At 36.3% G+C, this 14,640-nt stretch overlaps 1 long non-coding RNA gene across 1 annotated transcript in view; it reads right to left on the minus strand.

The window, feature by feature from the left end:
- The window catches only part of LOC138831578 (uncharacterized), a 37,250-nt gene extending 26,440 nt beyond the window's left edge, over window positions 1–10,810 (minus strand). The window contains exons 1-2 of the long non-coding RNA XR_011373381.1: window positions 10,724–10,810; window positions 6,413–6,910 (exon numbers count right to left, since the gene is read on the minus strand). This is a non-coding gene — a long non-coding RNA (uncharacterized lncRNA). The remainder of the gene's footprint in view (window positions 1–6,412; window positions 6,911–10,723) is intronic.
- Between the last annotated feature and the right edge of the window lie 3,830 nt (window positions 10,811–14,640).

Raw genomic sequence — 14,640 nt, forward strand, 5'->3', positions numbered from 1 at the left:
TGCTGTTTTTTAGTTTCTTTTCCTTTTGTCTTGTTTGTTAGTTTGTTTGCATTTGAGGGGGTGAGGGAGGGTACGTAAAAGATGGAATGAGGATGAACAAGTATAACAGTGATACTCACTAGTTAGCATGTGGACAATGAAAGGAATATAATGTGGGTGGGGACAGGAGGGAAAGACTGGGAGAGAGCAACAGAAGGAGAGACATGGTTCAAAAAGAATTGTACTCATTCTTATTACCTGATTCATATAACTGTAGCCCCTCTGAATATCAACTCCACAATAACAAGAGAAAATTAAATTAAATAGAAAACAAAAAAAAGAAAGGAGAAAAAAAATTCCTGGCTCATGATGTTTGATGTTAGATTTCCTGTATGTATTTTTCAAAAATCTGAAATTTAATATGGACTTTTCCAACCAGTGTCTAACATTCAGATAACAATTTCAGGAAATGCCAGGGGTGGATGGTCTGGTATCTTAGCAAGACAGGATTGAGCTACAATGCTTAGTGTCCACTAAAGGTGGGTAGTGCAGCTGAAGTAAAATGAAAATAGCCTTTCAGTTGCACCACTGGTTCTGTCTATTCCCTAATTCTTAACAAGAGAACTCAGCAAAAATAACTTAGGACAAAAGACAAAGATACTATACCATTTTTTCCTATAATAAGCTAATTAAGTTGTCTAGCATTCAAAGAACATTATAGAAAATTTGACTTGGTACCTTTCTGCAAATCAACAACTTCCAGTACATAATTACTAGCTATAAACTGGCACCAAAGAAACAAATGTCTGAGTTCAATAAGCTCTGTTATATTTAGAAGCAGTGAAATGTATTTTTGAAAATAAAGGTCACTAATTTGTTCACAGTTATAATGAGAAATGACTACATGATACTGAAATTTGTTTCCTCATGAAGGGAGATAATAGAAAATATTTAAGAAATAAACAAATTCAAATAATGAAAATCAGTTGCCCCCGTATTATACAATAAGAAGTTGATCAAGGCTGAGATATGATTTTAAAACAATAGTTTTTAAGAGAAGGTTGGGTTGGGTGTTTCATGTCTGTAACCATAGCCCTTGCTATCAGATGAAGGATGATGGAAAATTCAAAGTCATGTCAGGATTAATGACTATACCTGTAAGTCCAGCTACTTGGGAGGATTACACCTTAAGGGTAGTTAAAGTAAATCATCATCATCATCATCATCATCATCATCATCATCATCATCATCATCGTAATATCAATTAGTGAGACCCCATCCCAATAAATAAACTGGATGTGATCATCAAGCTCAGGAGGAATAAGGAGGAAGAATGAGACTGACTCAGAAAAAAGGGGGGGGGGAAGTGGCTAAGGAGCAATTTTGTGAATTTACCTGATAAGTTTTTCGAGGAAAGTCTGTAAAGGTAATTTGTAATCTAAGTGGTAACAACCCAAAACACCAATACGAAGAGGGTATACACTTCAGTGAATGTTGTTTAAAATTAAATAAATAGAAAAATTTGTCAGCCACTGTCTATTCCTTAAATATCACTTCCAGGATGTCCAGTAAAATCATTGGCAGCTAAAGGACAATGAGAATGGCGGAAAAAGTGGTGGGTAAAGAAAGAGGAGACAAATGGTTAAATTTACTTGACTTTAAAGATACTGTCTAATAATGTGGCTCCACCTAGCAGTTCCATAACATTTCAGAGAAGTTGGGAAAGAAATAACAGGTTGGTATGATCAGAATAATGAGGAACAAAGCAAAAATTTATTTGACAAAGCCTATGACTAGAAATCATAGGCTTGCAGAAGCAAGTCACCTATTATATTACATGTATACGTGTGTATATATTGAATATGTATTACTGTATGTGTACTTGCGTATTCTTGTGGTCATATTCAAAATGAAAGGAGCCATACTGAATGTTTCCCTTTAATATTATTTTGTGCTTGCTAAATTTTATGTACCTTTCTGTTTATATGTATATGAAAATATATGTGTAATTTTCTAAATAACTTAAATTTACTTTATAGATACATACATATGCTATTATATAATATATTCATATACATGAATATTTCTGTGTGCACATACACAAAAAATGCATGGCCAATCCGGTAGAATATCCTTTCTCTGAAATCACAATACAGCCAACTAGTCACAGCAGTTATCTTCGTCTTTATAGTTGCAGTTTTAATATATCTCATGACAATCTCCAAAAGAAGTCTATATTTTCACATGTCAGAATACATTTCTCCACCCACAAATTCTTTCAAGACTTGATTAAAATGTCTTTTCTCAGATGCAGAACAATTTAAAACAAGGGAAACAACCAAGGAAGAATCTGTTTTAAGAGAGCTTCATTGCATCTTTGCAGATTCTGTGACTCAAGGTAGCATTATAATTGAAACAGGATTCAGTCAAGTGTTATTTTCTTTGTGGAGGAGTATGTGCTCTCAGAAGCAACCCCTTTTAGACCTTGATCTAATAAAAGTCTACCTTATGTGCAACAGGAGCAGGGAGATTGTTGTAGGAGGCTATGATGTGTTTTTTTCCTTGGCCTCACCAGCGACTTTACATCAACAATAATCATATTTCTGGTGCTGGAGAATTACTGGTTTAATTTTAGAATGAAAAGGGCAAGTTACAAAGAAAGAAGTGTCACTAGGGACTTAAGTTTTGTTTTGTTATGCACACTGTCTGACTACAGGCTTTGGTTATTACTTTTCAAAACTATTATGCACGCAGATTTTTTTGAAAGAAAGGCCACACATGCCACAAATTACAAACATATTCTTTCTGCCTGATGCCCACAGTGCCTGTCACAATGGCATCTTCTTTTAGTATAAGCTGGCCATCCCACTAACTGCATTGCAAGGAGAGCAGCATATTGGCCACCAGTCTATTCACAAGATGCCTTCTGGACTGGTTGATACTCACAGTCATCTAGAATTCCCCATGTGTAACATATTCTGAGACACTTTGCCTCCAATGGTATTCATTCTATGCTATCAGCCACTTTGACATTGACAAAGTGTGGGTGATAATACACAGAATGAACCCCAGGGTAGAGTTTAGTGATACAGAAAGGTTATCAAGAGTTATACAAGAAGCAGTCCCCAGCAGAGCTAACAGAATAGTTGCTCAACTAATGTGAGGTTATATGCATGTACATATCTGAAAATTAGAGACCGTCACAATTGAAAACTCTATTGTTCAGAAATTCTGTGTATTTGTTGATTGGGTTGTTATGACAAAATGCCTTAGATTGGGTAAGTTATTAACAGCAGAGATTTATTTATTTCGATTCTGGAACTTAAAAGGTCAAAATCAAGGTGCCAACAGTTTCAGAAATTTGTGTGATCTGCTAGTTTTATAGAAGGAAACTTCTCGCTTTGTATTCACAGGGAGGGGGGAAAGCTCTATGAAGCTGCTGGGATGTAGCTCAGTGGCAAAGCGCTTGCCTAGCAAGTTCAATGTCCTGGGCTCGATCCCCAGTACCAAAATAGAAAAGACAAAAAAAAAAAAAAAAAAAGCTCTATGAAGCCATATTTAACAAGGGCACTAAGCCCTCATGATTTAGTCACATTCAAAAGCATTTACCTCTTAATTCCATTACCTTGGAAATTATGTTTCAGCTTATGAATTTAGGGATGTATTTGGCATAGATATGCACATGGTAGTATTAAGTGAATGTCCTATAACTCAAACTTTACAGTGTTTTGTATTTAAGTCTCATCACAATTAATCTCTCTGAATTATTACAATCATAAATATTTGTTAAATATTTATCACATGATTGTTCTTGAAAACTACGAAAATAATCAAAAGACATCGGATTTACAAGTATAAATGGATATTTTGCTATATAACAAAGATTTATGACTCCAGAAGCTATCTAAATTTTAAAAAATAAATATATACTTATTGAGTTTGTTTATAGAATGGCTGGCTATTACTTGTTTTATCTATTACACCCTCCATACAGATTTTGAAAGTATTTTAATAAATATCCTATCAGGATTTATATTAGCAACCTTAAGATGAGAATCCTGTGAAAGAAATCATTAACATTAGTTTTTACCACGTGTACAGAAGGACACAAAGCAAGTGGCCTCCTGATTTCTACATCAGATGATATTTCTGTGATGGTGGGTCATTGGCTCTTACGAACATTAGGTGTGAAGTTCATCAAGTTTCAACAGTATAGACACTAGTAGCCAGGATATTGTGTTATATGCTACTGTGAGTGACATATATTTAGAGAGACAGTGCCACTGCCTCAGGATAAACACAACCTTAAAACTCTCCACTACAAAATATAAACTACATGCTCCCTTTAGCTAATGCCTTCCTGGAATACTCTATGCTTTATTGATTTCCCTCTTCTCTGAGCTCCCAAAGCTGTTAAAGTCTGCATCACCCCATTAACAATGCTTTCTTAGACCATCTTGTACAATTAACTAATTGTTTCATGCATACTGGCCTTGTTCAATGTGATGGCTAGTGCATCATGGGTAGAAACTCTTCTTCCTATGTTTACTGTTTACCACTGAGAAAAGTACTAAGGATGTAATAGACATAAATAATCCATTGAACTACTGCTTAGTTGATTAATATACTTAAGATAGAAATTGTATCAACAACTCGGATTATACTTCTGGTTTGTGCTGAAAATGGAAGAATGGCATAATGATGGGCCAAGAATTAGAATTTAAAATTATAACAACAGTAGGCCTGCTACTAACTCTGTTCCAAAAGAAGTCTGCATCATATAAGAAAATAAGTATACCTTCACAGCAAAAACAAATTGAGTACATGAGTACAATTAGGAAGAGGATTCAAGACACAGAAATTTTCACATGAAAGCCAAAAAGGTTAATCTAGGTTATCACGGTAAAATCTGAAAGGTCAAACAAGGTCTTTACCCTTAAGTAAAGGGTTCTGTAGTTGAAACATAAAAGTAGAAGGTATTTTTGTCATGCTGGTATTAAAGGTTGGGTAAGCTAAAGAAAGGAAGTACCTTACGAAAGTATATGGGAGGAGATAAGAGATCCCAGAGGTCACATTGAGACGTTGACAAGCTAATTACTGGATGCTAATACCATCTTCCTACCTCAAGACACAGAAGAGAGAATTAATGTTTCATGAAACTCAATGAGAGCTAGAACAAGGCAATAGCATATTGTTCATCTAAGAACTTAAGTCTTAGAGAAAGGCAATTCTTAGACAGATGGTTCAGAAGCAAGATATATCAGGGAAGAGCCATGCATTTACTCTTAGATTTTTCTTCTATTTGTGCTTCCTAGTTATACTAAACTCTAGAGTAGACTATTGCAGACATTAGAATAGTAGAACATTACAGACATTAGAACCCATGTCTCAGACACAAGGACTATGTCAAGCAAGATAATACACAAGGAACCAGGAAGACAGTGAATAGGGATCAAGCTATATTCCTTTTGCTTTCCAGTGTTTGTTCTTGCCCTTCACATGTATTATGAAACTAAAATCTCCAACATAGGAGAGGAAGTGTGCCTCATCTCAGTATTGAATCTGTTTAAGAATACTCCCACATTTCTTCTCGTTAGTATTATTGACTACCTCTAGCTTGAAAAAAGGGCGAAAGAGGTTAAAAGAAGTAAAAAATGTACCAACTGATGCAGGCACTATTACTACTCCCTAAGTCTTCATCTGATTGTAAAGTTAAATTAGTGATTTAACATAAATTTATCAATATCTGTTCTAACATAGCCTACTCTCAGCTTTACCTGGAATGAATCAGACATGCATCCCCCAAGATCTGAGTCTTAAGCATCTTGACAAGATTGGTTTGCTAAAATTTTTCCATAAGCTAGCATTAGTACATTACTAAGAATACTTATAATGAATCTTTTGGGTTCAAAGTTGATCAACCTCTTCCCTTATTTTTACAGAAAAGCAGCAATCTACTTTAACCACCCCTCCCCCCACCCAGTGTTGTTGAATGTCTGAGGAATACAAACTAGCCAGAGGCAAGCTTCAACTTCCAATTTAATGAAACCATAGCCATAGTCTCAAGTGTTTCTGTATCAATATGAATAGGTTATGCTATGCCACAGCAGTAAATATACTGTAAGTCTTTGCTGCTTACAAGGCTGGTTTTGTTTTTATGCCATTTATTTGTTGTTGGTTGGCTGTGCCTCTGATACATGTAGTTTTCATTACAGGATCATAGCTATTAAAATATCCTCCATCTAAACAGTGTTGGTCATGTGAACATGAAAAGAAAGAACATGTGGAATTTTTTATTAATTTTAGAGGTGATGCAGATTTCATCTATTGAACAACGAAAGTCACATGAACAAGACTAATAGAAACAAAAAAAAAATTGTAACCCTTACCCAGGGCAGACTAGATAATAATTGTGAGGCGTAATGCAACTTACCAGTCTCATTTACTGCAGCGTTACCAAAAAAGGTGGCAACTTCTTGACTCTGACTCATCTGGCATTGGGGGGAATGATATGATATATTGATTGCTTGTTTCTTGAAGTTACTGGGTGCTATTTCCCAGATGGCTTCTCAGACCTTTCTGAATTGTTGGGTAGCCAAGAGGTAAGTTGCACCTGTAATTCTTTTTCTTGTTTAACCTAATAGGCTCATTTCATGTTATTCTTTTCCATGTTCTAACTTCTATGGGTTTCCCTGGCTTGTTCTTTTCTTCTTAGAAAGTACTAGCAAGAATAAAAAGGAGAGCTTCTTTCTTCCCTTTGATATCTGGCAGAGGTTCTATCCTCTGCAAACAGCTGGAAAACCTTTTGTGCATAACAGTTATGCCTCATACATCTTCTACACCGTCATGGTATCAGACAGCGGTATCTCCGTTTAGTCCAAATTCATGAAGTTTATCAATCACTGCTGAAAAATTGATTATAGAAGCTTATCTGTGGAGAATAGAAGAGTAATTTTTGTTTGTGAGGAGATGCCAAATGTTTTTTTTTTTGTTTGTTTGTTTGTTTTTTTGTCGGTCGTGAGGCTTTTGAACTCTGGGCCTGGGCGATGTCCCTGTGCTCTTCAGCTCAAGCAAGTGCTCTATTGCTTGAGCCACAGCGCCACCTCTAGATTTCTAGTGGTTTATTGGAGATAAGAGTCTCACGGACTTTCCTGCCGGGGCTAGCTTGGAACCAGGATCCTCACATCTCAGCCTCCTAAGTAGCTAGGAATACAGGCGTGAGCCACCGGTGCCTGGCTGATGCCAGGTTTTTGTATTTACAACATAACACAGTATCCATATGCTATTATTTTTGTAGCCTACGCCACTTGTTGAGATTTGGACTTTGACTCCTTGACCATTGCTCTATTTATGTGATGGTATCCCAGGGTTTTCTTGTTTTTCTTTGCTTTTGGAAAACCACATATCTTCTTAAACAAGTAAATAAAACTAATTTTGATCTGCCTTCTACTGATAATGCCATTACTCTATTAATGTTATTTTATGAGTCAGTAGTAGAAATATTGTGTATGTGGACATACACATAAGAATTATTACTATGAGGACACATCCAGGGTACTCATTATATGCAAATTTTTACCTAAGTGAGAAAGTAAACACATTATCTTCTAATCATACGGTTAACTTCTTCAAAAATATTTTCTTTCATTATTATTATTATTAATTATTTTAAATTTTTATTATAAAGATGTGATGGGAGGGGTTATAGTTGCATGTCAGGTAATGAGTATATTTCTTTTTGAATAGTGTCATTTCTTCCCCCATTTTCTCCCAATTTTTCCCTCATGACCCCCTCCTTCCACTAGTTGGATAGTTCATTTTCAACATCGTAGTGTAACTGCCACATGTGTTCATGTTGGGTGTTGCTGGTATAGTGGTAAGCATAGCTGCTTTCCAAAGTATTTCTTACAGATTATATTTGTTTTAGTTTCCCTAGAATGTAGTCATCACAACAGGACATTTAGAGGGTACCTTTTGAAGTTTTTAGAGTTTGGAAAGATTGAAGACTTAGTCCTTACTAAAATTAATTTTCCAATAAAGCAAAGAATCCTTAAGAGAATAAAATCAGGAAAAGGGGAAGATAGGGACAGTTCTTTGGAGGAGAAAAAGCAAAGATATAAAGTATTCTAGTGAGAAGATAAAAACCCTTCATTCACATGCTAGAAGATGTGCGAAATTTGTCCCAATGGGACGTATCTGCTTTTTTGATGATCTTTTTTATTTAAAGAGCCCTCAGGATCTCCAAAGAATGTACTGGGTCATCCTTGAGAACATTGAAAGCTTAGTTGGATTCAGCATCTCATAGCCCTATTTACAGGTATGTCTATAGCTAATTGGTGCATCTAAATATGAATATTTCCTCCTTCCAAGTCTCCTATTCTTCCTTCTTAAAATGCCTTTTCCTTTGCATCTTTAACAATGCTCTCCATTTTAAAATACTTTTCCACATTCGATCCACTCTAGTGAACCTTTCTACTTCACCCTGTCCTGATTAATCTCTCCTCTAAGCTACAAGTCTTACTGCTTTATAGGGAGCTCCCTGGTTAATTAATCATATACTATTATATTGCTCATCCTGTTTCTTCACATTATCATTTAGCTTTTCACGCATATATATATATTACCTTTTTACTGAAGAGACACATTAAAAAAAGCAATTTTACTAGGCCAATCCAATGTAGTGTACAGGAGACTACATAGTGCTTTGTGGGTAGCACTCTATGTTTTTGAACAAGTGCAACAGTCTTATAAACAGAGTGCTTATTGCTCTTCACAATTTGATATATCTTTAATGAAAATCTCCTCATAGTTTGATTTTGAAATATGAAGCATATTTCTCACATAATTATACATTCCCTATTTGCCAAATTGATGGGAAGACAATATAATTATCTAACAAAGAATTTCAGAGATGAAGGGAGATACAATGATGGTATGTAAAAGACCCTAGGAACACATTAGGCCCATCAGATCCTGGAAATCTCAAGTCAAAAAGAATATGACATCTGCATAGCTAACCTGTCTAACAGGCTCTCTAGGACTTCCCATACTTTCAGTGGCCCTGAACATGAAGTTTTTCAGGCTTTCAATGATTTACTAAAATTTTATGATCTCAAGGCATCTGCCAATTTAAAACTTAAATTATAAAGGCTAGAGTACAGGTGAATTGATATGATCAATACAATACAGAATGAAGCAATATACTGTAGCTCTGAGAAGTGTGAGGTAAGTTTGTCCAAGCCCCAGGAATGTAACTTCCGTTTAGGAAGGAAATCTTAATGGGAAAATAACTACAGTCAAAACATACAGAACAATGAATGTCGTGGAATCACTCAATTGTCAACGATAGGTTTACCCCATGTCTAAATCTATTGGTAAGACAGTTAAAAAAAGGACAGCAATATACTTGAATATTTATATGCATTGTTTGCCCCATGATAAGGTCTGTTCCTGAAATACACAGTGAAAAATTTGTTTAACTTCAGCCCTCAATGGTTCCTGTGAACTTCCATCTTCCCACCAGGGACACACACTGGGAGCCACATGAAAGGAGAACTTAGGCTATCTCTTGCTGTTCACAGCCTTAGTTCTGAACTGTTGGTCCTGACCCATTTTTTTTATAGCACATCCCTGCTTGCTTTTGATCATTCCCGCCTCAGCCCTCATTTCTCATTCTCTGCTGTTTGAGCTTCACTTTGCCTTACCCTTTGTTCTTGATGTGTTACACTGTCTTTGCCTGTCCTCCCCCCCAGTCATACTAACTCTACTGCCACAGGTAAATGCTTTTCCTGTGGTGACCAGGTCCTGGAACCCCCTGGAAGTGAGCTGTCCCCCCTCCTGCCTTACTCTCTTGAAACCTCTCCTGCTCCCTCTGTATTGACAGCACATCTCTTTTAGTTTATCTTGGCTTCACATGGGCTCCTGGAATAGTGTAGCTCTTCATTTCTCTATGATTAAAAGACCATCTTATTCTTACTTTTCTCCACCAGAGTACCGTGCATATAAAAATGTTGAGCACATCTTGAGAATTGGAGACATGTTTTCATACACTATGCAAACCTCAAGACAACAGAGAAAAAAAATTGAATAATACATATGGAAGCTAAGAAAATCCCACAAATTTCTGACTTCACAGTTTTGTACCTGTATAAGCTTTTTTTCTTTTCTTTTCTTTTTTTTTTTTTTTCTTGGCCAGTCCTGGGCTTGAACTCTAGGCGTGGGCACTGTCTCTGAGATATTTTGTACTCAAGGCTAGCTCTGTACCACTTGAACCACAGGGCCACTTCTGGGTTTTTCTGAGTAGTTTATTGGAGGTAAGAGTCTTGTGGACTTTCATGCCTGGATTGGCTTTGAACTATGATCCTTAGATCTCAGCTTCTTGAGTAGCTAGGATTACAGGTGTGAGCCACCAGTGCCCATCTTCTAAGATTTTTTTTCCTAATTGAGAGCAAGCTAACATTTAGATGGGTGAATGGATCAAAGATGGTAGAGGATAAAAAGAGGAGATGCTAGCTGGGTGCTGATAGCTCACACCTGTAATCCTAGAAACTCAGGAGGCTGAGACAGCCTGGACAGGAAAAGTCCCTGAGACTCTTATCTTCAATAAATCACTCAGAAAAACAGAAGTGGTGCTGTGGCTCAGGTCGTAGAGTACTACCCTTGAGCTGAATTGCTGAGGGACAATGCCCAGGCCTAGAGTTCTAGCCCCACTACCGACAAATAAAAAGAAAAAAGAGATGCTTACCCTGAGCTGAGATTCTCAGAAGTAGTAGATTACCCTGCTTTAGCTGGCTCCCTGGTCAGCTTGGACATGGGCTTACCTCCTTTTCCTCATATGGAATGATGGCACAACACCCTGAGCTCGCCGAGTTTTGCTTATCTTGGCTACTCTTTCCTAGCATTCTATTCGCTGAACCAGTACAGTGTGTTCCTCTTGGTTCCCCAGCACTCATTTGCTGTTCTGAAGATAATTTGTTCAGCAGACGTGTCAGATAAGACATAATCTATTACCCTACAATTTTATGATTACCTTTTCTTATCAGGTTAGTATTACAGTTCTCACAACATTCCTCTTAGGTGACCGCCCTGACATTGGTTCATATTTAGCCAAAAAGAGGAAAGGAGAAATTCTTTACAGCGTGGATTTGGGGGCAGAAAAAAAAGTAAGATTGTAGTAAATTGAGATGTGTACTTCACTGAGTAGCTTTGAAGTTTATTGCCTATAGAAATTTGGGAGATACTCAGGTAAATAGTATTATCTTACTCTATAAACTCAGAACTGAGGAAATAGTGCATTTCTCTCTATAGAAATCAGTTTATTAAGAATCAAAGACCACCATGCTGCCACAGTTATGTGAAATTTAATCTTAGTAATTCTAGGAATTTTCTCTTTAATACATTACAAGTTGCATACTATAAAGATAACTCAAGATTGGATTCACAAACACACACACACACACACACACATACACACACACATTCCTATCTAGTCTCAATGCTACATTAAGTCAATGAGGAGCACTAACAAAGAAATAACTAAGTGTGATGATGAACTTCTAAAATCTTAGACTTGGGAGAGTAAATTAGAAATATTGTAAGTTCAATAGCCACCTGGACTACTGAGTGAGTTTTAAGTGGCTCAGGGCTAGGTAGTGAGACTTTGACCCAAATGAAATAAGTACATTCCCCTAAATGTAATGAATACCATTTTTTCCAATATATTTAAACTGATTATAACAATAAATATGAAATTGTTGTGCTTTATCATCATTAGTTTAACACAGTAAAATAATCGTGACCAACAAGTTTCAGCTACTGAGGATATGATTATAAATTAACCTATATGTATTAATGTAGAATATAGAAATTTTACAAAAATTAATTTAGCATATCAATATATCCTTAGAAGTAAATTTGACTTTTCTGAGAAGTTCAGATCCCAGGCCATGTGTTTATATAGTTTGTTTGCTCTAAGTTCAGGGAAATCTCCAGGAATACAAACTAACAATGCATGCATATTTTACAGTTCCTTTAACATTCTGCCACTGAGCATGATAATTAATAAAGAAATTAGGAAAGAAATGTTGCTTCAAAATAGTTGCATTAGTCAATTTAACCCATCATATTCAACCTACACATCCTAACTCAAACAAATCCAATGTAAACACATTTGGGAACGTAACATCAGTATCTTCCCATCAGAATTATTTTATTTACTTTATTTTCTAAGTGCAAAATTACACATATTTTAAGCAGCTTCATATTTACTGATGTGGAAAAACACTTTTTAAGGAAAAGTATGACTGGAGATACCTCAAACCACATTATCAATGTATTCAGATGAATCCTTGAGTCCTTTTAGCAGTCAATAAACAGAATTAAGGGGAGCAAATAGGAGCAAATTGAAATTTTGCTAATATATACCTGTTATTGATAAAAATAAGTACTTCTCTGCTAGACAGACAGCTAGGTGTTTTTAAAAATGTGTTCTTTTTACTTATGAATTAGTCTAAACAATTCTGAATTAATATAATATATCTCATATGGCATGACTGGAAATTTTAGAGCACTTGGATATTAAGCACTCACATATCTGGAGAGTCATTTTCTATATCTTACTCACTTGAGAGAACCATGGGAACATTGGCCAGGGAATCTGGGATACTATTTTCTACTTTGGTGTTATCCTGCATCCTTGATAATAGTAAAGTGTGAACACCAGTCAGGCATTAAATGAGACCTAAAATTTAGATCTAGGAACAGGTTGGATTTGGAGAACTAGAGACAAAATGGACAAAGCATATGAACAAGACAAGTAAATTTCCAAACTAACATTAACAGGACACATTTTATAAACTTTACTTTGTCTCTATACTTTCATTCTTTAACAGTCTAAAGCTGTGATCCACATTCACCAGTCCTCAGAGGAATTATTCTGGTGTTTAAAAGCCCTGTGGAAGATCCTTCCTGAGAACTGAGATTTGCCACTCTAAGATGAGAGAGAAATAGAACTGTATTAGCATAATGCATCTGCTTTCCTTCTCCACCCTAGACCCTCAGAAAGTCTGTTTTAACCCACAGGGAACCCAAACAAAGCAGGAACATCAGAAATGTGAGGAAAAGCAGTTTGGGGATGCATTAGCCCAGATGGCTAGGAATAAAAGAAGAATCAGAAATGAGATTTTTCTTTTGCTAAGACAAGAAGGAAAGACAGTTTCTGTGGACCTGGTTAGCAGGTTTGCTTTGAGATACTAATTCATGCTGTGGCTCACTCCTTACTCACCCTGAAGGATTTGGGGGGAAATGGCATTGTTGCTAGAGGGGAAATCAGAGCTGTTTCCTTAACCCCCCAAAGGGGTACTGCCCATGAAACTCCGTTCTGGAGTTGCTTCGGGCATTCCACCCACCAATACATAGCCAAGGGCAGAGTTCTAGTCATAGGCTTTGGGCAGTGGCCTGAGTAGAAAGAAAACTCCCTCAACTAGGTTGGGAGCTAAGAAATAAGAACAGCTCTATCCAAACATATAGTGTAAACACCAAAAAACAAGGGAAACATTTGGAAGAAAATGAGCAGAGTTCTTTCCGATCTGTTTTTCTGCCTGTCAATCTTGTTACTCATCTCTGCAATGGATTGGTTTAGACAGTATCCTCACAGGTTCAGAACTGAGATTCTTAATCATCTAGAAATCTTGGAGCTATGACTTCTTGAAGGTGGGACATGCACTGAAAAGGACAAAATCTAAATGAGCATAAAATTTTGTGGTCAATATAAATGGGTTAGCAAAACCTTTAAAGTTCATTCTTGAGTACCTTAAATATTCATTGGATATAAGACTAAGACCCTTGCTCAAGGTGTACATAAGACTACTGGGGTGTACATGTGTTCAAAATAAAATCAAACAAGCTGTTTGCATTGTGAGGTCTTATATACTAAGGGTTAGAGATATAATTCAGCCTCAAAAACAAGTACTTCATAAACACTGGTGGTTAACTCTTCCTGACATACTGGTGAGTGCCTACTGTCTTTGTACCTAGAATCTGCCACCTCTGTGTAACCTGCAAGAAAGAAAAAAAATACCCTTCCACAATAAGGCTTGTGACTGGCAAGAAGTTTCCTAATAAAGTGAATTAAACCGTGAATAATCAGTGCTTTGGTATTGAAAGCGGTATAGATAATAGGGGCAATGCCCAGCAATGATGGGTAATGCTTGTAATCCCAGATACTGAAAAGACTTAGAACTGAGGATCAAAATTCAAAGCCAGACTCCACAGACAAATTCAAGAAACTGTTAATTTTAAATAACTAACAAGTAATCAGAAATGGAGGTGTGGTTCAGAAGGTAGAGTGTCAGCCTTGAGCATAAAATGTTAAGCACAAACAAGTCAAGTCTGAGTTCAAGTTTCAGTACTATAATATAGACAAATAATAATATAACAACAATAATAATAAAAAAATGAACAGATAGAAGAAGCTTCAACTAGATGGAGAAAATTAAAATTTAACAGTATCATAGATGATGAGTGGGATTTTAGGAGAACAGAGAAAAGCATAAACATTTAGGAAAAGAACATGAAAATATGTGAATGTTGAAATGTAAGGCAACTTACAGAATCATCCTAGCATTGGTAGTGAATAGGCATTATAGAGCAGTAACAAGCAAT

This window comes from Dipodomys merriami, unplaced genomic scaffold (genome assembly GCF_024711535.1).
Source record: "Dipodomys merriami isolate MVZ:Mamm:240054 unplaced genomic scaffold, mDipMer1.0.p SCAF_2, whole genome shotgun sequence".
Lineage (NCBI taxonomy): Eukaryota > Metazoa > Chordata > Mammalia > Rodentia > Heteromyidae > Dipodomys > Dipodomys merriami.